We start from the raw sequence: 26,599 nt of genomic DNA, 5'->3' as shown, positions 1-26,599 counted from the left end.
AGGATTACTTGCTCAATTAAGATGGAACTATAAGAGACAAGGTCATCAGATATTGTGAGTGAACTGGGATTTGGAAAGTTATTTTTGGTGACTGTGGTATGACCATGAGATTGAATATGGCTATGGCTGAATTCAGGAAAAGATAGAAATGAAGAAGCACAAGAAATTTGAAAGGCCAGATAGGTCATGGATATGGGTGATGAAGTCAGTGAAGGCAACAACAGAAAGTAAGTGGACAAAAAGATCGAGTCAGTTGCTAATGTCCTCAGAAAATGAGGGGGAGTGATTAAGAGATCTGAAGATAAGATGGAAAAAATCGTATATCTGGATTATGCTAGCTACTACCTATTTATCTTACAAGGATAGTATGGAAATTAAATATTGGAAAACCAATTACCTTATAAACCTATGACTGAGTGAAAATCACTTCATGCATTGTTAGATGTAGCCCAATGAAAATGGATTCCATTGTGTTTATCTCGTTCAGATGGTATATTTAATGATTACAGTTTAAGTGGAATGGCATTAGTGATAACTAGCTATGATTTTAATGAATTTTTGAAGCTTAGATTAATCATTTAGGTTTACATAGTACCTTTTATCTAAAAAAGCAGGTTGTAAAGAAAGGAATATAATTGCAAACTATTTTAAAATAAGCACATCAAATATATAACAGTTATAACCATTTCAGAGATAAGATATGCTTTCTAACCTGTTTCATAGGAAAAATACATAAAGGATTTACTTGAAATATTTAAGATTCATCACGTTAGCCAAGTATATGTATTTTGAAAGATAAAGAGGCTCAAGAGGAGTTCTGGTGTTTTAGTTTTGGTTCTCTGTGACTGTGTGACCTCAGTTCTATATGTAGAAAAATTAGGAGGTTGTATTAAGATATTTTTAAAGGATCATCTGATTCTGTTCTGTGATTCTAAGAAAATAAATTAGAAATATTTAAAATATTTGTATCTTATATTTCAGTGTAGACAAATATAAATATATACTATGTATATTTCTACCCCCTTGATATTCCAAACTATTAGTGATGGTGTGATTTAATGCTTCTGGTTTTCCTCTTATTTTGTAATATCATTTAAACAGTCATTCAAATAATTTTCTTTAAAGGATAATGCATAAAGTAGTAAACTGAGAAAAATTAAGAAGAGAATTATATTTTAAATTTTTATTTGGAAATCATTCAAATTTATAGACTGTAAGAATAAGAATACTGCAAAAAACACTTGTATATATCCTTTATCCATATTCATATTCACCTACTTTTGACACCATTCATTCCTCCCCACCCCCCATGCCCACACACACACACACACACACACACACACAGAGATTCATTCTCTCTCTCTCTCCCTCTCTCCTCCTTACCCTTTCTTCCCCTCTCCCCTTCCCCCTCTCCTCCTTCCCGCCTCTATCTTACTACCCCCGCACCCATCTCCATCTCTGGCTTCATTTCTTCTTCAGCTTTCCTTAATCTGGAACATTTCCACAGTCATTCTTTGTCTTTTATGACATGAATATTTTTGAACAATATAAATCTCCTTTAATAGAATGTTTTTTATCTTGTGTATGTCTAACGTCTCCTCAAGAATGCATATCCTGAATCTCCTGATTAGATTCAGGATATGCATTCTTGGCTAGGATTATACATGAGTGATGCTGTATCAGGTTTCACATCTGGAGGTCCACAATATCTGTCTGCCCCCCATCGACGATGCTAGTTTTTATCACCTGATCAAGGTATTATACAATTTCTCCAATATGTCGTCACTATTTTCCCCTAGAAATTAATAAGCAATGTGTAGGGAGACACTTTAAGACCATGCAGATATCCTGCTTCTCATCAAAATGTTTCTCTAGGTTATCTAATACTTACTATAGTGGTTGTAAAATGATGATTTTCCAGTTCCAGTCCTCCCTCAACGCAGTTGGCACTCAGCATCTATCTACTGTAAGACCTCTCTTTTCTCATCAATTGATTGATCTATTGCTCTTTCTACTTATTGATGAATTATCACAATGGACCGATTAATTCCTATTTTTCAGTTATTTATAGCTCATTACTGTGCTGAATTATTTTGGTGCTCAGTTTTTACCAGATTTGGTCAGAGAGAGCTCCCTCAAGCTATTCTTGAGACATACCTCCTCTTCCTATTTTTAGCATTAACTCGCTTTCCGCTATAAAGACATTTTAGTTTTATGTTGTACCTGCCCTTTCATAGCCCTGAGATCAGCTATTTCTCTCAGGAACTGGGTTCCTTTTAGTGAGGAATTGTATGACAGACCAACAACTAGATATTTGGTGTGTGTTCGTAGTTACTGGAATGCAAGCAAAGACAAGTTACTTTCAATTTAACAGAATGCAAAGCATTAAAAATGTAATTAGAATATGACATTTTTAGTCAAGTCATGGGATTTCACTTTTACATATGTCTTATTGGTGTGATAGAGTTGTAAGATGATTTCAAACCCACATGTGGTAGCTTAATTGTAATTAATAGATTTAATTTTTTTAAAAATAATAGTGTATAAGGTGAGGAAGTACCAAATACTTACCTGTCCTAATATGAAGAAAATACTGCCAACTTATGTAATGACCATATTTGAGTTGCTTCTGTGATTCAGCTAATTAAACAAGAAATTAAAATATCAAACAGAATTAGAGCAGAGATTTTAGTGAGAAAACAGAATCTACTTCTACCTCAAAAGGTTACAGTTAAACAATAGCTTTAATAATCTACCATGCAGTACTGTGGATGGACGAAAATCTTCTTGAATTAGTTTATATTATCACTTTTAGAAATCTCCCAGATTATGGGGTTTAATAGAGTTTGCTCTATGTGTAAATAGTTCTTTGACTTTTTAAAATATATTTTTGTAGTAGTTGGGAAGTAACATTTGGTGAGACTAACTGCTACACATTCAATGAATCAAATAATTCAATTCAAAAGTCAGTTTAAAACTCCTCCTACATTTAATGTTCTACTTCATTTTTGGAAATTGCCCTGTTTCTTTAATTCCTTTTCTTTTAAGCTTCTAAATTTTTTCCTTTTACTCTTGCATTGTTTAATAATTGACCTTAAGAAGTCAGCATACATGCAGCTACAGCAACAGAAACCCGGTTAACACACTTAGATACTTTTTATTACACTCAAGACATATGCAGGGCAATGTGCAGGGAGCTAATTTTTTTAATTGTTGTTTGAATTACTGGTGTTTCCAATGAACCTGTAGTAGAGTATGCTCTCTCCTCAACAAGCTGCATTAGATCAACTTGTCAGGTGCATTACTCATTAGGTCGTTAAGGCATAAAGTCACAACTTGAGGTTTATAACATAATGGCATTTGATGTTTTTCTTCTATTATCAGTGCCTTATCTGGTAGTGAAAACAGATATACATACCTCTTACCTCTTTTTTCTCAAAATATTTTTTTCTAAAATTCCTAGTTATTAAGCTAATAAGTTTTCTCTGAAACATAACTTGGAATTGATGGTGTACCTTTACCCGCTTTACCGTGACAGTGATAATCAAGTACTTGCTCTTTGAAACATTTTCTTGACATGTCTGAGTTGGATATTTCCCCACTACTTTTTCATTCATCCTTTCCTTTTATTGCCTCTTGCTTTATGAATAATCATGTATGCTTACTTGGTTCATTAAGTAGTAGTAGCATAATTATGAGAGTGTGTTAAAATAATTTATTTTAAATTGACCTAACTTGCATGAGATGTCAACGACTTCCATATAATTGAAACACGTTTGTTTGTTGTCGTTGTTTTTACCCTTTTTGGAAAGGAAATGCTCTTATTCACATTGAAACTGGAGTCATCTTTGGACTTTATTCAAATGTGTCCATTTTGTGAAACCACACAAAGATGTTCACTTAGCTTAAGGGAATAGAACTTTGTTATGCTCTTTGACTGTTACATTAAACTAGATCATTGCCTCAGGATCCTATTTAATATGTCCATCTGATTTATGATTTTTTGTAGTACTTTTTCTTTGATTTGTCTCATCTTTGGAAAACTTGGCATTTATTTCTATTTTATTTTTTACACTGTCTCAGTGATTAGCTGTGCATTCATTACTCTGAGTAGTGTTACTTGCTGAATTTAAATCAGATTAGGTAGAATATTGTGTTTTGAATTTACAGTCATGCGACATGAAGGAGATAAGTAACATGGTTTGTAGGTATATAGAATGATTTTTTTTTAAAGTATCAATTTCAATAAATTTTTAAAACACTCTATTTAGTTTTAGGTCCTATGTAATAATGCTTAGAACAATATGAATGCTAAGTATGTTTTCATTCTCATTTTTATCATTGATTTAAAAAGACTTTAATTTTTTGCAGCAAATCACATTTCTTCCTTTCTGGCCATCTATCATATAATTAAGATGATATCAAAGACTGATTAGAATATTTAAGTCATTAAAATTTTAATTCTTAATTGTACAATTTCCCTTGGCAGGGTTATTAACTTTTATGATACAGGGAGAGTGGAAATTCAGCGGAGACATTTATTTATTTATTTTTTTACAAATAGGCTGTACAATTTGCAGTTTTCCAGGTGGTATTGGGAATACGTGAATAGATCACACAGCTGCTGGCTTGGTAGGTTTGGGGGATATGTTTAGCAGATGTTTATAGAATCTGGAATTTCAAGTATTCTCAAATACATCTAGAGACAGATATTTGTCCTCTGGTTTAGCATTTCAGATAATGTTTATATCTTTTTCATCTTGGTGGTATGTAACTGTCTTTGTTTCTTGGTTTTATTTATTTATTTTTTTGGTCCCCTAACCACCAAAGGTATTGTAACAGCTTAGTGGGGTATATATCTACCATAACCTTTGAATTAGATGGACATTCCTATTAAATAACTGAATATATTTTTAAGGATAATGTAGGGTTTCTATCATTAGTCCAATAGTTTACCTTCAAGAAGGAACATGAAAACTGCAGCCAGACTCATTTCTATAGCTCATTTCTATATTAAAATCACCTATCTGGGCTAGAGAAGTACAGTTTTCCCTATTTCTTCTGAGATGAGATAGTCTGTGAAGAATGTAGGTCAACCTGATTTTTTATTATTTACCTCATTAGCTACTTTGATTAAAAGTAAAAATTGATGAACAAGGATTTGGGATGCTCATGATTCAGTTTATAGGCCTTCAATATAGTGATGACTAAATATGTACTTGTTAAAGCCCATTTATTTGCTAATTCAAACAGTATTTATTGAACTACATGAAAGCTACTTTGCTAAGTAAATATTGTGAGATCTACAAAAATGGCTAAGTTAGACTTGGACCCTTATATTTAAGAACTTAATGTTCAAGAATAAGGCATGCACACAACTAATAAGAATATCTCAAACATATAAAAGTCCTATCGTTGAGACTGAGATGAAGTGGTGCCAGTTTTAATGGGTTAAGGGAAGGAGGGAAGGGAAGATAGTGAAAGACACCTTGAAAGTGGAGGCAGTTTAGCTGGGCCTTTGAGGATGAATGAGATTCAGGTATTTACTAATGCGCCTGAGAAGGGGAAAAAATGTTTGTGGAATTAATTGTATGTTAGAAAACCTGGAGCTTATAATGCCAGTTTCCCCAGGCAATAGCAGGTATGTAACATGTGGCTAGACTGCAGAGTTCATGTTAGAGATGGAGGGGTGTAACTTCAGAGGAAATGGCAGAAAATGGTATTAGAAAGGTATGTTTAAACTAGATTACAAGGGCCTTCAAATATTAGACTAAGAAATGCAGACTTTAATTGATAAGAAATTTGGAAGCATTGAGGGATCTTAGAAGACTGACATGAGCAAAGCTTTTTAAGGTAGTTTAGTAGAGCCTCGTGAAGTGAGAGGGCCTGAGGACATGAATAAAAATGGTGCCTTTAAGTTAGAATCTCAAGGACTAGAGAACTTATTATTGCTGCATAATAGGGAATAGAGAAGAGTTAAAGATTCTGGAATTTTAAGAATATGTGGCTGGGGAAATGGCAGTACTTTTAACATAATTGGGGAAGGTTAAGCAAGAAGAATGGACTCAGAGCAAGGTGGATTTTGACAACCATGAGTTTGAGTTGCCAGTTATCAGCTTCCAGGAAGAACTATCCAATAGGCATCTAGTCTAGTCTTATGCAGAAATTATTTCAAAGTGTATTCCTGGTAGTGAAGTGTATTGCTGGGGCATAGGATATGCACATCATCAACAAAAATAGTTATTATAATTGTTTTATGAATTCATTATTTGTTTAGATTTGCCCATGTCTTCTTTTTCGTTCTTTGGTCAACGTGCCTGCCTCTATTTTTGAACTTCTTTCTGTAATCATTTTCCTTTGTTGAAGTACAACCTTGAAATTTTCTTTTATTGAGGGTCTCTTGGGGGCAAACTTCCAGGTTTTGTGTGTTTTTTGTTTTGAAAATGCCTTTATGTATTCTAGGTACTTATTTCCTTTCAATCTATTGAAGATATTATTCTCCAATTTTGGCTTTTTTTGTTGATAAGTTAACTCTCACTCTATATTCGTTCTTTTTAAGGTAATGTCTTTTCCATGTATTTCATCTAAGTACATCTGTTTACCTTTGATATGAAAGAGTTTGTATCACTAAGTTTAGGTGTTGATTTCTTTTTATTTATCCTACATGGGGATTTTTGAGCTTCTCAAATCTGTATATTTGTGTCATTCGGGAATACTGGAAAATTATCAACCATTATCTCCTTAAATATTACCTCTGCCCCATTTTCTCTTTTCTGAACTTCTGGAAATTAGATTATAGAAATTTCACCATGTCACTCTATACTGCATTCCTCTTTAACTTCTCTTTCACATTTTCTACTTATTTCTGATACATTCTGGGAATTTTCTTCAGCCATATCTTCTACTTCATGAATCTCCCTTAAGCTCTCTTTCTTCTACTGCTAAACACACCCCCTGAATTTTAAAATTTTAATGATTACCTTTTAAAAATAAATTTAAGAAATTTTATTTGGTTCTTTCCTAGATTTTCTTAGACATTGTAATAGTATCTTCCTTTTTATCAGTAATTTCAATTTTTTTTTTATTTTGTTAAACATATTAAACATACTTATTGTTTCTTGTACTTTTAAGGCCTCGTGTACAGGTTAATATTCTTCAAAGGATAAATGTTTGCATTTGATAGGTTGCTACCAACCTAGGATTGTGTCAAAATTTTGGCTTAAGGTTTTTTTAGACTCTTGAGGAAGTATGAATCCTGGCTGTATGAGGACTGGCTTTTGACTAAGAATTCTCCGAGAAGATTTTTAACTCTCCATTTAGCACCAAAGTTTGATATGGGCAATTTTCTTCTCAGGCATCTTGGGACATGGGTAAGTTTATTTTAAATTTACTGCTAAACTGAATTGTAGTCCGCTGGTGTGTATAGAGCCATTTGCTATTAGTCTTCTCACTTTGATCAGGCCCTGAACTTGGTTTCCATTCCCCCATACTTGAGGCCTTGAAAACTGAAGCTCATGTTCATCTGGGTTTAGCAAATTCACTCAAGGTCAAAGCTGGCTTTACTGATGAGCTTGTCTTTCACTTAGTTTTTGGCCTCCGGGTATTCCTTACTTTCTTAATCAGATTATCAGTGCATTCTGAATCATTTTAAAAAATATTTATTACAGAAAACCAATGAAATGCACCTAAGCCATCACAAAATATTACATTTAGTTCTTTTAAGTGGGAGATGTGTAAGTCAAGGTATATATTCTACCATATTTTCAGAAACAGCTGCTCAGGTGACTTATTTTTATGTGGGCACGGTACATCTCAAAATGACTTTATTCTTATGTTGCAGTTTTCTAAACATGAGGCATTGGTACTGGAATACAGAAATCATGGTGCACAGTCTTTTTCTAATCCAACTTAGTTACTAATATTCACTTTTAGAACAGAGAAAATTATTATAGCTACCTGTTGAAGAAGCAGAGTGATTCAATAGGTGATTTCACAAGCAAGAAGTACGTTTGGTCAATAGTTATAATTTCTAGTTTCTCCTTCACAGATCTCCCTCTCTCCCCATTCACAAAAGAAATTTTTAAAGAGTGTGTAGGGAGAGGACCAGAAAAAAAATCAATACAGTGTACACAGAGTAGTGTCTTAGTAATGGGCCCTTACTAATGAATGCACATGGGCTTTTGTGTAGATGTGTGTGGTTTCTGATTTTTCCGCTCAGGACTGGAGGGCATTGAAGTGAAAGCTGCCTGCATACAGTTGCTTCAGGCTCTAGAAGCACTCACTGCTTATCATGTAAAGTGAGTGACTTGACACTGGGATTTTACGAGGAGAAAATCTTAGTTGTTATCTGCCACTAATAATGGGTTTTACCAGGGAAATACATGCCAGCTGTTAAGTTTCATGCTAGTGATAGAAATAGAAAACATAAATCAATCATTAGAATCACCATTATTAAATGCAGTATGAAGCAATGAATGACTGTGACAATTTAATTATGGATATAAAGGTTGGCGCCCAATAAGTATGTAAAAGTGGCTTGGAATTTGTTAAATTAGAATACATTTTAATTTCTAATGCATAGAATTTAAAATTTTTTTATAGTTTGGCAATATAGTACTTTCATTCAATTCAACAGACATTGTTTTTTCAATGCCTATTATGTACCAAATTGTTACTAGTTTCTGGTGATCCAAATATGGCTAATGGCTTTAAGAATCTTACATTTAATTGTGGAGCTAGGTATCTAAATTAATGGTAATGCAGTAGATTCAGTGCCACATCCATGCTAGGAACAAAAGCTGTAGAGGACCAGAGGAGAAAGTAATTCTGCTTGGAAGAGTTCAGGAAGGCATCCCAGAGGAGATGGTATTTTAGCCCAGCCAAATGTTTTCACGCTGAGAAGGAGTGGGATATAAAGAGCTTTCAGCAAAGACATATAAGCTTGGGATTTTTTGACTTTTTTCAGGAATGGTAGTATTCCGATGTGGTTGGAGCATTGGGATACCTGGGGGCTATGACTTTAATTTCCAGCCGAGTTTTGAAAGGCCCTGGATGCCATGCTTATTACTTAAGCTTAATCCTATAGGTAGTGGAAAAAATTAAGTATAATTAAAACATAATAATATTTTTAAAAGGCAATCCCAGTAATGAATAGGTAGAAGAAATTGGAGTGAAAAAACTGCAAAACAAAAATCCAGGAGACTACTGTAAATTCATAGCTTTTACATACATCTTAATACATTGTTGTAATTATTGTTCTGTTCTCTCTCATGAGAGAGGTTGTACTTTAATCATTTTTGCATTCACATTGCCTACTACAGTACATAGCTGTAGAATAAATGAATGGATGAATGAATGAATGGTCTATGCAATAATTCTTGAAGGCTCTAAAGAAAGCAGTAGAAATGGATGCAGAATTTTCCACAGTCAGGCAGGCTTAAGGACAGAATAGTCAAAGATAACTTGATGGTTTTTTACTTGATCGATCGATCTGTCTGTCTATCTATCTATCTATCTATCTATCTATCTATCTATCTATCTATCTATCTTTAACCAATGTAGAGAACAGACCACTTTTCACATGACTAGATGTGAATTCTCGTTGGAGCACCTTTATTTGAAGGTCCTGTGGAAGAGGTAAGAAATAGAGTTTATGAATCTGAAGGTCGAGGGAAGGCCTGTATCAGTACTTTCCTATGTGAAGGTATATGATATTATGGGTATATATGTAACACACATATATTAATATAGATTTGGAAGGTAGCAAGATCACCCATATCTGCTGTTAAATAATTTCAGATCAAAGCAATTTCTAGGAAGGGGTGAAGAAAACAAAGAACATACACTTCTTGATTCATATCACATCTAATAGAATGGTGCTCTTATTTTTCAAGTGATCAGCTTGAAGTAGTTTTGTTTTTTATTATGTGTGTTTATACATTTCAGTTTCATTGATTACATGCTTTAAAAGGTTTTAATGTGGCCAAGTATTGAGGATGTAGCTGTAAGAGCCTTTATGTGGTGGTAAACTCTAGCATTTAATAACTACTGAAAATGCAATGTCTTCTCTCTTATTGTACTTGACAGGTTTTTTGTTATTATTTTAATACTCTTTATTTTGCCAAGCGGTAACTCATTCTCAAAGATATTTTATGCCAGGGAAATTTTATTCCACTTTGTATAGAAGGCTAGGTTTTATATTATCTTTTGAGCACGTGTTTTTATTGTGGATTATAAATTACTGGATGTGAATATAAATTACTGGAGTTATTTAAGCAAAATTCATAGAGATTCTTTATTTTCAACCTGATAATGACCATATGCATTAGAAAGCTAATCCAGAAAACTGTCAGCAAATAATCATCCTTGCCTTTGAGAAACAGTTAAGTCAGTACATCATGCTTTAATTACCATAAAATATATCAGTGGACATACTCATCGATTCTGTTATTTTTGTTAAACAAGATTTTTCCTTCATCATCTTTAGTGATAGAGTTTGATTTGTCTGATATGCTTACCTATGACTTTACAGAACCCCGTTTCTTGTATAATTCACTTGGTTAGACTGCATATGCACAGTATTTGTAAAATGATTACTGGGGGGCATTGAATAGGAATTGGCATTTATCCAGGTTCCTAAGTGCCAGTCACTCTGCTTCATGTTTTATACATGATAGTTCACTTAATGAAGTGATAGGCAAACATGCTAAGACAGGCAGCTTGCCGTAGTGGTGGAAGTATGGACTCGAAAGCTTTACTGCTTTGAGTTTGAATCCCAGAAGTATCGTTTGTTAGACAGACAAAGTTACTTTGCTGCCCTGAGGCTAGATTTTTCAGTAGGAAAAATGGGATATTTACCTTGAAGAGTTGTTATGATAATTAAGAGATGGAGATATGCAATCTAAGGCACTCCTTTAATAAGAGATAACATAATCATCATCATTAATAACAACCGATTTTAGAAAGTAAATTAAATTTTTTATTTTCTTTGGATGTTATTACTAAATGATAATTCATGCATGGCATGCAGATACATAGGAGGTTATAAGCAATTGCCTTTTAAATAAAACTTAAAACAAAAATTTAATTGAAATGTTAATTTGGCAATCATGTTGGGTATCATAAATTTTTTAAGGCAGGGAGTATTTCCTGAAACTCTTTCAATTCCCAGGTTGACACCTTGCCCTCTGCGAGGAACTTAACTATTTATTTAATTATGGTGCATTGAAATTGTTTGAGATAGCATGCATTTGTCACTAAATTGACCCAGCAAATTTTATTCTTTTCTTTGAATATTTTCCCTTAATAAGATTACAGATGAAGTCAGTAAGTTGAGAAAGCCACCTGCTGTCTTGTTGGTAGGCCACCTAACTGGTCCATCTGTACTTGGTGTAGAGGGAAGCTTTAATATTGCCATTAGTTCTGCATATGATCAGATTTGACACCATGGGTGATTGGGTGACAGCCAGTTTATTTCCTTCAGCTAATGTTGTAGATAAATACTTCATATTTTAGTTTAACCCCGATAGGATAGAATTAAGTAGTGTTCTAATCTTCATCAGCAGCTTGTTGTTATTCAGTAACTTTTGTATTCTAATAAAAATGGCATAGGCTGCTACTTCTGGAGCATTTACCATTTAACATACCAATTTTATCCATATGTTGACTCACATAGATGGAGTCGTTGTGTTTCTTTGCCATAGATGTTGATGGGGCCCTATGGACCGTGCTTGTTGTATAAACATTTAGTTCTCTAAACAATAATTTTGTGCCTAGTTTGGTTGGTATTGCTACATACTACTTTTTCATTCCTATAAAACTGGAAAATACTATTTTGTCATCAGTAAAAAGAGGGCGTGGTACTTGCTTACTCACTATGCGGACTTTCTTTTCCTGGTTGATTTCGTTAATGAGCAATTCCAGGAAGCTTTGGGCCACTGTATCACCTTGTCTCATTCCATTATAGATATTGATGCAACATGGATCGCTGAACAGTATAATCTCTTTTGCACAGTTTCTATTGATCTTGTTCAGTAAAGTGATTGTATGCTGGGTTTGTTCTGAAGTCATTTTGGGAATAAAAACTGTTTTTGAATTTGACAATCAGGTGCCTTTTCATAATAGGCAAACTTGTACAAAGCTGGGATTCAATCATATTGTTTTTGTCTCCATACTATAAAGTTATTTTTCCTACTGAACTTCTCAAGTGGTCTTTACTCACTGTATCCATTCACTCCTTCCTCACATCCTGTGATATGGCTTCTGTTGTCACTGCTCTCTTGAAATTATATGTGGTCTGAAATGGCCTATTTTCTTCTGGATTTTTTTTTTTTTTGCAGGACTTAGACTATGCTTGACCTTTCTGCTGTGTGACACTGTTGATGAAAGCCTTTCTCTTATTGAAACATTTTTCTTTCTCGCTGTAGGGACGGTGTGCTCCTGTTTCTCACACCTTTTTGATTATTCTTTTTGTCCTCCTAACTGGCTGTTCTTCTGTGTCCATGTCTTCAGGCATCCTCCAGGGTCTAATCTTCTGTCTTGGATTCTTTCTCACTCACCGTTCAGTCACTGCTTAGACTTTTGTTACACCTTGAAGACAGAAGATCATCAAATTCTAATTTCTCTTTCTGCACCCTCATCATTTTCCCACTCTAATAGTTTATATATTTTATTCACATACTAGTTCTTGAGTATCATATTTTAGATGCTGTGGTAAGTGGGACGGAGGATGGGAACAAAGTTGTACCAAATGTGTTGTTTTCCCCATGAACTTGTAACTTAGGGAAGGCAATAAGATGCCTACATGAGCCTTAATTTAGTAAGGCAGCATATGCAAAATACCTTATCAGAGATGTAGGTAGGCAAAGAATATACTGGTAATTAGAGAAGGTTCATAGAGAAAGTGGTACTTTATTTGGGTCTTAATAGATAGATACAGATGTGACAGCAAAGATGTGAAAGGAGGTGAGTTCAAGACATTTTGCAGTCATTCAGGAGTCCCGTCATACCTTATCTATCTTTAGGTAGACTTGTCCTAGGTAGACAATAGGCAAAAATCACTTAAAATTAGAACCTGTAATCTTTTCATCTATATTAAGCACACAAAATAACTGTATCCATAATAACTCCTGTCATACCTATAGTATGTTAAAATGCATATATTTTGAATGCAGAACTTCAAAGGTGATTTTAAATAAGTGTAACCATTTCATTTTCTGTATTCACTTACTCCTGTTGTATCTTGCGTGCCTTGTTATTTTAAAAATACTGCACTGGATATCAGATGTAATTTCTGCCCTTTTGTATGTCTTACCAGATTTATTTCCATGAGATCTAAGTGTAAAGCTAGATATATTAGTGTTTCTTTTGTTCTTCTTCATATATTGTCAAACCCAACTTTGGAGTTCATGTTTTTTACCTGATATTTTAGTACGATTTTCCAGTAAGTAATAGGAATCTATCATTTCTTATTAGCCAATTTGAAGCTTTTAATTTGATTATATTTCTTTATAACATATCTGTTCCAAATTTTATGTATTGACTTCCTACTCTTTCTCTATAGTTATAATCAGTGCTTAAGTTCAGATTCAAAGCATTCTAGGCTAAAAGCAGAGGCACGCTTTGGTGGCAGCCACGAGGAAAACAACAATGAGCACCCACAGTGATGGGACTGAAGAGGCCGAGGTGAAGTAAAGGCCAGCCTAATGGCGAGCACAGCAGATGTGAAATAGTTTGCTAGGAAAAAGAGTCAGCAGGTTGCTGTCCTGATCCAGTCAAATTTATTTGCTGTCTGAGACTATTAGCAGCTGCTTCTTACCTGGGTTATTACTTCTCTTTTAAGTTTCCGGTAAAGCCTTCAATTCGAGGTATTTTTAAATTTTTTTACATAATACAGGTTTCATTCTAATCTTTATGAGATGTGTTTTACTTTGTATGGTAATAGCTCTATCTGCATTCTACAGATTTCAGAGAATATGGGGAGCCATACATTCAGAATGCACTTGAGTTGTTTTGCCCTGAGATTTAATGTTTAATCTTGAACATTGCTTTATCTTATATATGCCTTTATGAACAAAACAGGACCCTTGATCATCTAGCTCTTGGACTCAAAAATTAATAAAAGGTACACAATAGACAATCACCAATTATTCTACAATAAATGACTAGGCTTATATTCTTGTTTTATATTATATCTTGTGCAGTTATATTAAAAATGCTCAACACCACTGAATATAGTATTATTAAAAGATAGTTCTCACAGGAGACAGTTTCTTATTGCTGGGCCCTCATCCAAGTACTTTTTAAAAAGTTCTTACACGCTTACAGTCCAAACTGTTTCTGGCATTTTCAGAATATAGTATCTCATGAAAGCTCATTGTTAAACCGAAGCCACCTAACTATGATATATTTAATGAAACACACACACACGCACGCGCACACATCCCAGTTATGGTCATCAATGACTCAACATCGAACAAAGTGCACTTATTGGACAGATTTCACAGAAGTTGACTTAATTTACTTAGATAAATTGCTTACATATTGAATTCAGGTTATCATTATTCTCATTGTGTACAGGTTGTAAAAACATGCTACTAGCTGGGAACATAACTGAAATTAACTTTGACATAGAGTATTCTATTTAGAAATTTGTACTTTCAGTAGAATTTGGTTCTTGAGATCTTTTGGTCTAAGTACAAGTTTTAAAATGGCTACATGGTATGCAAAAACAATGAAGCCAAGCTATGGTATATTTGCTTAGCATTTTATTTAGCTCACTTATGGATTTTGGTTAGAATGAATTTTTCCTTTTTTAAAGACTCCAGGTTTTATAGAATAAAATATTTTGTCTTCTCCTGTTTTTGCATATTCCAGATCCTTACCTGCTCTGGTTGTTTTCAGTGACTTAGTAAAATAGGAGCATGTTCACATCCAGCAAAGACGAATTTGTCTTCAACTACCTTTTGTTTTCCTTTTCAGTGCCAAATCCTTGTTTTTTTCCCCTCTTCTAGCCTTGTGATAACTGCATGTATAAAAAGGGAGAGAGGCAATGGTACCTGTTATTAATTTTAGTATATATTATGTTCATATGTTTTAATTAATGCATAAAATTCATTCTTATTTATTCCTAAAACTTTATATACTTAGAAAAGTGATAGATCATAGAAATATATAGCAAGATCTTTGCTCTCAAGTCGATAATTGATTTAAAAATAAATACTGTAAAATCAGAGTGTGCCGTAAGCATCCTTCACTTTCTCTTAACATCTCATTACTTGTTGATACTATGAGCCCAGTTGTTGACCAACTGTTGCCTTCAACATTAGATCCTGAACTTTAGAAGAAATTACAAACAGGACTCCCATGGGTTACTGTTGATAATATTTGCACGTTTCAATTTAGTGTTTATTGAGCAATTAGACTGTTGTTATATGCCTTAGAGTGGTTGTTCCAAACCTTACTAATATCCAGAATTCCCTGGAGAGTTTTTAAAAGACATATAGGCCTTAAGTCTCTATCTATAGAGATTTTGACATTTTGATTCCATAGTTATGAGTATGTTTAAATCCAGATCACAAGTGGATGAGAGAATAGGGAAGCACAGAGAGATAATGTCAGACATTCTACATTCTTGATAGTACAACACAGAGGATGCTAGATTGGGCAAGAAGAGGGTCATGAGTCTGTTCGAAAAACAGAATAACTTTAAGTTTACTCAAATTTTGTTATCATGTCTTTTCACATTTCCAAAATAGTCTCAAATGATGCTTACCATTTTCAAATAGAAAGTTACTAGCAGACTAAACTTGAATTAAAAAAAAAAAAAAGTTCAGGTACTCCTCCTTTCTCAAAAATTTTCTAATGCTTCAGTTGCCTTCAACAGAATGCACTTATGTGTTTTCTGAACTCAGAAAATTACTGCTGAAAGACAAAATTGAAACCAGTTGGAATCAGAAAGGGGAAAAGAGATGATGTAACTATGGTTGTTTCTCATTGAGCTCAGCCAGCAACAAACCAAATTGAAATACTCAGTAGTATATTTATGTGCATAAAGTAAGGGAACCATATTACATGAAATTCAAAGGTCTGATTTATGCATATTTTTTATAGAATTCAGATTTTCATCTTATCATAAACCCAAGTATCCTAAGTGAAACATTACCAAACATTGTATCTCCTTATGAGATTTCACTCTACCCAGATATTGATGAGATGGTAGAAACTAATTTTATAATTTTATTAAGGCCGATTTGCTTTTTCAGTCATTTTTCATGTAGACATATGACAAAATCATATGAGAATATATGGGGAATAAATAGGAGACAGTTACATTTTGGGATCAAATTGCTGATCCCTGTAAGATTGACACATTTAAAAGGCATGAGGAGTATAAATGTGTTTGATTATGCAAACGCTGTTTGAAAAAAAAAAACAGAATTGTCAATCAACAATTATAGTAAGGCATTTCTAGCTGCTATTTTGCAAGTAAATTTTTAACATTTCCAAAGGTTGAAGCAAGAATAAATTGACCTCAGTTGCAAAAGGAAAGGGGTAAGGGACCGAACACTTAATGAGCACCTATGATATCAGGGGTTGGCAAACTACAGAAGGCAAACCCAGCCTGTAACGTATTTTTGTGAATAAGGTGCTATTCAAATGCCACCATGCCCATTTGTTACTTATTGTCTATGGATTCCTTCACGTGACAATGCCAGAGTTGAAAAGAGTTGCAACAGAGACTATATGACCTACAAAGCCTAAATTATTGACTGTCCAGAACTCCCACTTAATACAGTTCCTAGAATGTGCCTCAACTGCTTTTCAGAGGCTCTCCTGGTTCATTTCTAGGGCCTATAGAGGTGGAGGTGGAGGTGATCCTGACTCATAAGCTAATGTTTTTGGCTTGAGCTTCCTTATCAAGCCTTTTGTGAGCATGTTGCTCCACTCTGCACAACTTTTTTTTTTTTTTTGAAATCTGGTGACTTCTGTGAACCTTTGGGTTCCTTACATAATATCTAAGCCTCTCTAGTCCTTCATTCAGAAGTTACAAAAAAAAAAAGTTTACAAGGCTGGATTATGTAGGAACATGTACCCTAAGCCGGTACTCCATCTCTAGTCCTTTTCACCTTCCCCTGTCAAAAATTAAAAAAATAAATAACACCCAGCACCTCTTGTAGGAATTACCACTAAACTCAGAATTCCAGTTCAGGCAAGTGAGGGTAGCAAGCATGCATTGTAAAAGAAACCACAGCTTTGATTTAGTATTCTAGAAAGCACAGCAAAACATTTTGGTTAGGCCACAAGGAAGAACTCTAAGAGAGATTTCAAACCATGGGATATATTCAGCATCTCCACTGAACCCTCTTATCTTGAACTATTTGGTAATAAATATGTGAGAGGCAACTGTGAATCTCCTTATCTATGAAGAATGGCAGAGCCTTGTGACAAGAGCATGGACTTTGGGGTCCAACAGCCTGGGATTGAATCTCAGCTCTTCCATTTAACTTTTCTCTGAAATCTTTTGCAAGTTTCTGGGGACCTCAGTTTCCTTATTTGTAAAATAGGAATAACAATACTATTATGGACTGAAAGTTTGTGTCTCCCCAAACTTATATATTAAAGCCCTACCCCCCAGTGTGGCTGTATTTAGAAATGGGGCCTCTAAGAAGTAATTAAGGTTAGATGAGGTCATAAACATGCGAGCCCTGATCCAGTAAGATTAGTGTCCTTTTGAGACACCAGAGAGCTGGCTTACTTTCTCTTTCTCTGCACATGCACCAAGGAAAGGCCATGTGAGCACAAAGCCAAATGGTGGCCACCTGAAGCCAAGAGAATGGGGCTCAGCATAAAACCTACCTTGCCGGCACCTTGATCTTGAACTTCCCAGGCTTCAGAACTGTAAAAAAATGTCTTTTGTGTGAGCCACGCAGTCTGTGGTATTTTGTTGTGGCAGCCAGAGTAGAACAATACAAATATCTACCTTGCATCGTTAATAGGAAAGTCCATCCAGTGCAGTGCCTGATAGTGGTTGTATGTATACTCTTAATCATTATGTATACCCAATATTTTCCCAGGTCATAGGAGTCTAGGGATAGAAATAAAATTACAGAAACCATTGTATGAGTACTATACCTGAATTGGTCTTGTAGGAACTAGTCCTCTCCAGTTCTCCCCAGTTGGTTTAAGAATTCTCCAGGGGAGGCCTACTTGCTTTTATAATGTCTAGGTAGCCCTTGACTTTTATATGTTTCAACTTCAGTGTATCCTTTGCAGATGTTATAATTTATTGAAACTCTTAAGTTGCCTTTTATACAATGAATTCAGGCATTTTTATAGACATGATAGTGCTGTATACCAACCAACAGTTCTGTTTTTGTAGCATTCCTATTTTTGTCTATACAGGAAATGTTTGTGCAGGTATTTTAATATTTTGTTGCAACTTGACTTTCTTTTGTAAATCATAAGTGGTGAACAAGAAAGTGAATATGTTGATAACAGTGATAAGAAATATGAGTATCAGACATAATACAATTGTGAAGAAAATGGAATTTGTTAGGCATGTGAATCTCCCCACTTCTCATAACATAAAAGTACGTGGCTAAATTTTTGCTTATTTGAATTTCACTTACATATTTTGATATGCCTCTATGACCAGACCACCATTTGGTGTGTGTTATTTTGTTCTTCCTGTCTGTTCATCATGCTACTTGAAGCCTGAGCTACATTTCTGTGCTGCAACCTGAAGTACATCTTAAACATCCATCATTGTGCACAAATGAGAATATATATGTAGGAAAAATGCCAAAATAATTGAAGTGCCTGTTCTTTCCCGGGCACAATTCCAGGTGCTAGCATATGACAGTGAACAAAATAGTCACGAGATCCCTCTTTTTAACAGAGCTTACATCAGAGTGGAAGGCATAGACAATAAGACATGTATTATTTCGGATAGTAATGATTGCTGTGGAGAAAAATGAAGAGGCAAAGGGACAAAGGAGTGCCAAGAGTGAGGAGTTGCAGTTTTGAACCACATCATCAGGAAAGGATTCTATGAGAAAGTAACATTGAACCAAGATCTGGAAGAAGTGAGGAAAGATCTGGGGATGATATAACAAGTGCAAAGGCTCTGCTGTGAGAATTGTTCTGCTATATTTGAAGAAAAGCAAGGAAGCTAGTATGGCTGGAATAGAGTGAATGAGAGGAAAGTAGTAGGAAATGAGGTCAGAGTAGCTAAGGAGGGGACAGTAACTGCAAAGTAGGGCATTTGAGGCTATTGTAAAGACTTTGGCTTTTACTCTAAGTAAAACAGGACGCCATTGGAGGGTTTTGAACAGAGGACTAACATTAGTTAATTAATTGACAGGATAGAGTTAAGGAGAAAGGTAGAATGGAGGCTGCTTATTAGGCTACTTCAGTAACCGAGGCTAGAAGTAATGGTGGCTTCAACCACTTAGGTAGAAGTGGAGGTGATGAGAAGTGATAAAATACTGGATTTGCCAGAGAGTGGGGATGTGGCCTGTGAGAGAGGAGACAACGATGACTTCATTTCTTTTTCTTGAACAGTTAGGATTGAGTTGCCATTTGTTGAGAAGAAGACTGAAAAGCAGCATTGGGAGTAAGATAAGGAGTTTGGTTTGGGATGTGCTAAATCTGAGACACTTATTAGACAATCCAGTAGAAACATTCAGAAAATGAGAAGTTTCTTTGAAGATGTGTAGTTTGCCAGTGGTCTTTTATTTGAATAAATCTTTGGGGAGATCTAAAATACTGACTTTCTTCTGGACATGCTCAGGTAACACCTGAGACCCAGACTGAAAACAATCCTACATTGTTGATACCCTGGCTACAAATATTTTGGAGGTACTATTTTGTTCATTCTTGCTCAGCAAGGTTAACTGCCGCCTTCTGCATTAAACTAGATTTTGTGCAGGATTGTACTAGTCTGAGGTATACCGCATTAAAAAAGAAAAGCCCAGATAGGATGAATATCTAAACTGTATTCTTAACAAGAAACGATCTATTAGCCTAGTGGTATTGGGTTTTAGCATCATAAATCCTATGTTATGCTTTTCTTAGTACTCTTCTTTGTTTGATATGCATAGTCCTTGGGGTTTATTGCTGGATTTATTGGTTTGTGACATAAATTAGGAAATTTAACATAATGGGGGGTTCTTTGCATGCATGAGATGGGCAGATAAACATCAGCCCATACTTACAAAGCCAGAGTCAACCTGCAGGTACAGGGATTAAGTATAACTTGAGTAAGGTACTTCACATAGGTTAAAGGTTAACAGAAGGAACTTCCACAACCTCATTTGTCACTTACTAGGTTGGGGTTAGAATCATACTTTAGTTTTGGTATTTAAGTTATCACTTCAAACAAGGGAAATTCTCCCTAAAATCTCTAAGACAACTTTATTTGTCCTTCCTAAAATATATATTGTTCGCTGAGCTGTCGAGGCCCAATTGAAAATATACAACATTAGTTATTGCACGTTGTTTGACATAGTGTTCTGGTGACATTTAGCAGTGTTCAGTAATTGGCTTAATGAACAGGTGTACAAGTATATTAGTTATGCAGATGTTAATTTGCAATAGCATGCGCTGCCTGATTTGGGAGGTTCTTGTCTAAACTACAACCAGTAAGATTTCTTCCTTAATTAGGAAATCATTACAAAGTGTGTGTGTGTGATTCCCACCATTAGAACCATTACTCTTGTTTAATGTGCTGTAAACTTCGGGAACACTCCTGGTAATGCCATGCCTATGGCTTCAGGTATTATGCAGGTGTCAGAATGAAATCTACCTCTCTGTGAGACGCCTTGGTGCACAGCTGTAGGCAACACAGAGAGGGGAAGTTCCACAGCTGCAATATGCAGTGTGTGAGAAGAGACAGACATGCAATCTTGTACTCCATATTGCATCAGCTTTTCCTCTCACGGTTTGGTAAACAAATGTGTCATTCCTCACAAAAGGGATTCAAAAACAATTGAAAACAAAATTGTGCTTGTTTACCAAACTGATTAACCTTTACTTGTGTTTTTTATTATTCTCTTCCTTATTGTCTCTGATTCCTATCTACATTTGGTCCTTGAGATTGCCAAGGCTAACAATTTATAAACTATAAAAAGGGATGGGTATATTTATGTAATTTAGTAATATCATTTTTATTTCTATGTTGAGAAAAATGGAAATTTGCAAAGGCTAATATAGCAAATACCTGCACACCAGCCTCTCAGAGTGAACAAATATTGGTATTTAGTCATATTTACTACAAGTTTTTGCCTTTGAAGAAGTAAAACATTAGAGATAAAGTTGAATTTTCCAGGAGTCTACTAATTCCAGTATCACCTTGAATATCTCTTCTCTGTTTTTATACTTTTGCTATACGTATATAACATATATATATATACATATATATATATGTATATATATATAAAATATACTCATCTATAAGCAATACAATATGTAAGATTAATCTGTTTTATTTTTTATTTAGTTGAATGCTGTTATACTGCGTGCGGCATTTTTCACCACTTTTATTTTTCCATTCAGCATTATATTTGGGATCTGTCTTTGTTGAAATATTTAGCTATAGTATAGTCACTGTAAATGCTGGGCTGTATTTTATTATATTAATATCCCACAGTTTATTCATTCCATACCCCCTAGCATGTTGGTTGTTTCCAAATTTTGTACTATTATAAACATTGCTACAGTGAATATCCTTGTCTCCTTGACCATTTGACTTATAAGTGGAAGGACTGGGTTATACTTATGGTAAGCACACCATAAATATATTAAACATTAATAAATGTTTATTTTAAGGTTATCCTAATTTTTATTACCACTATTGGTATAATCAAATTCTCTGCCTCCTCATCCATACTTGGGATTATGAGACTTTTTTATTATTTCCAATTTGATGACTGTGATATAGTATTTCATTCATTGTTTTCATTTGTATTTCCCTGATTACTGGTGAGGTTGAACATCTTTTTGTTCCTTGCTCTATGATCTTGGGCAAATGACTCAATTTTTTTGTTCATTAGTTTGCTCCTATGTAAAATGACAATAATAATACCTATTGTATAAGGTGATACAAAAATTAAATTATTTCCTGGTGCAGAGCAGATATTTAATAAAAGTTGATTTTGGTAGTGGTTGTGATGATTGCGATGGTACTACTGCTACTACTACTAGTACTACTACCACTGTTGTTATTGTTGTAGTTATTATTATTATTATGTTTTTTCTTTTGCCCATTTTTCTGTTGTGTTTGCATGATATTTTCAGAAATGCAAGGATAAACATGATTTAAAAAGAGTGGAAATTAATTAAATCAGAAAGATCATTGCAGTTATGGCACACAGGAGTCATAGTAGATTTTCCCTGTCTGCCGCGTCATATTTGCACTCATTTTAAAATCGAATTATTAATTGAAGTTAAAATAACACCTACTTCAACTATACATCTGGATAAAATATGTTTTTATGTAGGGAGATCATAATTCTTATATTTGTATGATATATTTAAACAAGAGTTGGGTATTTACTTGTTGAATATACATATATGTATGCATGAAGTTACATATATGTATGCATTTTCAATTTGGTTTTAATGCTACTATTATTAGCTTTATTTACCCTGGCTTTGTATATAGTGCACTTAATAGAAAGTGTCATACTTTTACTTCTCCCCATATTTCTTATCATATGTTGTGAAACATTAGTTGATGCTGATTCAGAGATACAGTGTTCTCTAATGTGGAACTATGGCTTCCAATAACAAAAAGAGAATTTGCTGAGTGATATGCGTGTATTCATTTAAGCTATATTGTTATTGATAAAGAAATTATAAATGTTAGATAACTTTTGAAGATGCTTCTATAATTAGTAGTTTATATACGACCATGTTATTTAAGAGTATAAGTAGACATTTCAGTCTTGCGTAGCATGGTGTACTCATCTAGACTAACACATAGTGTAGGTGTTCAACAAGTATTTGCTGGCTGGCTGACTGGATGAATGACTGAATGAATGAATGGTGTTGATGATGACTTTAGGAATCAGTCTTTCTCACTGGAATTTTGGATAAAGTAGTTAAAAATTGTATTATGTGAATCATTCACTGTTACTCATTTATAATATCTTAATATTTGCTACAAATTACAAATATCTTGTCACATGTTCTATGTATCCACCGGAATAGTGTAAATTAATAGGAGATTTCTGAACATTGACTAAATTAGATTGAGGAAAGAACATAACCATGTTTACTTTATTTATGCCGATGAGCATCCCTCAGTTGTAAAGGAATAAATTTATAGTATAATTGCATGCAAAAATCCATGTATTAAAGGAAATATAAGAATACTCAGTTGGCATTTTATCTTAGATAATTACTATCTTGATGTTAACATATCTTTAGTAATAATACGAATGTCTTTATTATTACATCATTATCTTCCTACAGTGTTTTATAATGTTCCATTATTATTTGCTCGATTAGCAGTGCCAGTTTATGTACTCATATTAATCCATTGGCATCAAACCCAGTGGCTATATGGTTTTTCATTTGCACGGGGAGAGATCACATTTGACAGGATGTCTCATTATGAACCTGAGGACTATAGGGCCATTGATGACAAAATTAGTTCTTGAAGATTTTATGTTGAGACTTATAATCTCTTCAATCACAGCCAAATAATTTCAAAGAATTATAGAATCCTACACTTTTACGTTTTTAAATTAATTTTTATTTTTTATAAGCACATTTAACATGAGATATACCCTCTTAACAGACTTTCAAGTGCACAATATAGTGTTGTTAACTATGGGCACAATGTACCACAGATCTCTAGAACTTATTCTTGCATAACTGAAGCTTTATTTCACTTGAATAGCAGCTCCCCATTTCCCCCATCCTCCAGCCCCTGGCAACCACCATTCTACTCTTTGCTTTCATGAGTGTGACATTTTAAATGCCTCATATAAGTGGAATCATGCACTATTTGTCTTGTGACTCTCTTATTACACTTAACATAATGTCCTCCAGGTTCATCCATGTTGTTGCATATGGTGGGATTTCCTCCTATTTTAAGGCTGAATAATATTCCATTATGTGTGTGTATGTGTGTATGTATCACATTTTCTTTATCCATTCATTTGTTAATGGACACTTAGGTTGTTTCCATATCTTGGCTATTGTGGATAATGCTACAGTAAACATGGAGGTGCAGGTTTCTCTTTGAGATTCTGATTTCAGTTCTTTTAGATATGTGCCCAGAAGTGGGGTTGCTGGATCATATGGTAATTCTATTTTTAATTATTTGAAGACTCTCCATAATTATTTTATGGAGAGATTGCACCATTTTATATTCCTATGAACAGTGTACAAGAGCTTCAGTTTCTCCACGTCCTCACCAACTCTTTTGTTTTTTTGATAATAACCATCTTAACAGTTGTGGGGTGATACCTTATTCTGGTTTTGACATCATTCCTCTGATGATTAGTGATATTGAGAGTATTTTTATATACCTATTGGTCATTGTATGTCTTCTTTGAAGAAATGTCTATTCTTCAAATGGAATTGTTCATTTTTAAATCAACTTATGAAATATTTAAGGTTTGTAAGCATTAGAAACATGTAAGCATCTTAGGACAAGTGGCATTTTGTAGTCATTGTGAATGCAGGGAATTTTTAGTATATGAAGTCTTTAATACTATTTGGGTAAGTTTGGATATGCCATTGCTTCACTTCAAATTCTCTGTCTAAGCTCATGGTTGTGATTAGTAAGGGATGCTTTTAAAGACAAGAAAGCCAAAGGCAGTAATAGCCACTGGTCAATATCTACAGATCATGGCAAAAACTTGATTGTTTCTGAAAGCCTGTCTGGTTAAGGGGCTATTTTAAACTAGCTTTGCTCTAGTAATTCTCAGAACAGTAGTGCCCTTTCATGGAATTTTTACCATTTCTTGAACCCAGGATAAAGCCAAATTGCATAATACTAGGAAAATGTATTAAGACTCAAAAAAAAAAAAAAACTGTGAACTTTAGATATTTCAGACATCTAATCTTAATTTTAAACAACTTGTTCACTTAAAGAAAGGAGAGGTTCAAATACATTTTAATGAAAAAAAATGTAAAAATATGAAGGCATACAAAATGAGCATTATATATGCTTAGATTAGTCAGGAGTCTGTTAGTTTTCAGTCTGTTAATATATCCTTTGTACAATAGCATTTTTTTTTCTATATATGCTTGGTTAACCAGTCTCCCATAGTGAGGTTTAAGACATACCGAGAGACGAGGATAGTTTTCTTGACTATTGCTTTGAGTCAAAATTACTGAGTGATTCTAGAAGTAATTTTAATACTATTTAGATAATTATTTTTATTTACAAAGAGAATGACTCTTAGACTGTCATTTCTTTATGTAGAGTTGTCTTAAGCTGGAAGTAGCTTGAAAATTAGAATAAATGAAAATGCTGATTATTGGATAGGAAAGACGCTATGCTCTTAGAAAGATCCTTTGAGTAACATTTTTGATGATTTTAAAAGAAATACATTAAAAGTCATTTTTTCTTCCAGTAGTAGCAATAACTCTACAGTGTTGAGTAAACATGGCAAACTACTTGTTACCTGTCATAAGATTATGATTTTCAAAGTAATTACTATCTAGCCTGCTAACTCTGCATCGCGTTAGATTGGTCATACTGGTAATGCTTAGGACTTTAGGTATTCAGATAATTTATTTTATCTGTTATGTTTTTAGTAAGTTTATTTAATTTACATGTATTTTGCACCGCTAAAACAAAGGGGGTTCTTAATGGACTTGCAGTATTCTGATGCATTCTGTAACACGTCTAGAAAGTTTTCCAGATGCTGACATCTTTGGACACATAGCTTAGCAAAAATATACTGTGGTCGTGTGTTGATTTTCCTCTAAAGAAAATCAATAACTCATTTGTGACCTTCTTAACAAAGATCAGACAAATTAAAATAATAAAAATAATTATTGCCTGAAAATGAAGTTATAATTTTAAAAGTAATAAAGAAACAGCAGAATTATGGCCATATGATTCAATGATTGAAGTTTAGGAGCATGAGTATGGAGGCAAGAGCATATCACTCTACTTGATTGGAAAAAAATATTGTCTTTTCTCAAATTTTTTCATGGTCCAATTACCTACAGCCCTATTGTTATATTAGAGGAGTTAAGCTACCAACACATGAGTACAATGGAAGGGTTTAAGGATTTGACATAAAGCTTCATTTTCATAGCAGACAGCCATATTGTTTTTCACTTTGTTTTTTGGGATAGCTTATTTGGGGGAGGGCTAATGGGGGTAATGGGGAGCTAAAACCACTCTGTCATCTCCACTCCTCACCATTTCAAGTCATTTTTACTGTTTCAAACTAGAAGGTTACCTTCTGAATACAGCATAATTATGTGTGTGTGTGTGTGTGTGTGTGTGTGTGTGTTTTGTTTGTTTGTTTGTTCAAAGAAAGTAAATAGTACTAAAAAAAAGGTGAAGGAGACAAGTCTAACTCAAAAGACCACGTCTCTGATGTTCATTAATTATGTCAAATGGGTG

The 26,599-nt window shown here is 34.1% G+C and overlaps 1 protein-coding gene across 4 annotated transcripts in view; it reads left to right on the top strand.

Moving 5' to 3' along the window:
• Positions 1-26,599, top strand: part of DIAPH2 (diaphanous related formin 2) — a 781,302-nt gene that overhangs the window by 300,573 nt on the left and 454,130 nt on the right. The window lies entirely within an intron of this gene.

This window comes from Pteropus alecto, unplaced genomic scaffold, assembly GCF_000325575.1.
Source record: "Pteropus alecto unplaced genomic scaffold, ASM32557v1 scaffold182, whole genome shotgun sequence".
Lineage (NCBI taxonomy): Eukaryota > Metazoa > Chordata > Mammalia > Chiroptera > Pteropodidae > Pteropus > Pteropus alecto.
The sequence above is the reverse complement of the archived record's forward strand: the minus strand, read 5'-3'. Positions and strand labels throughout refer to the sequence as shown.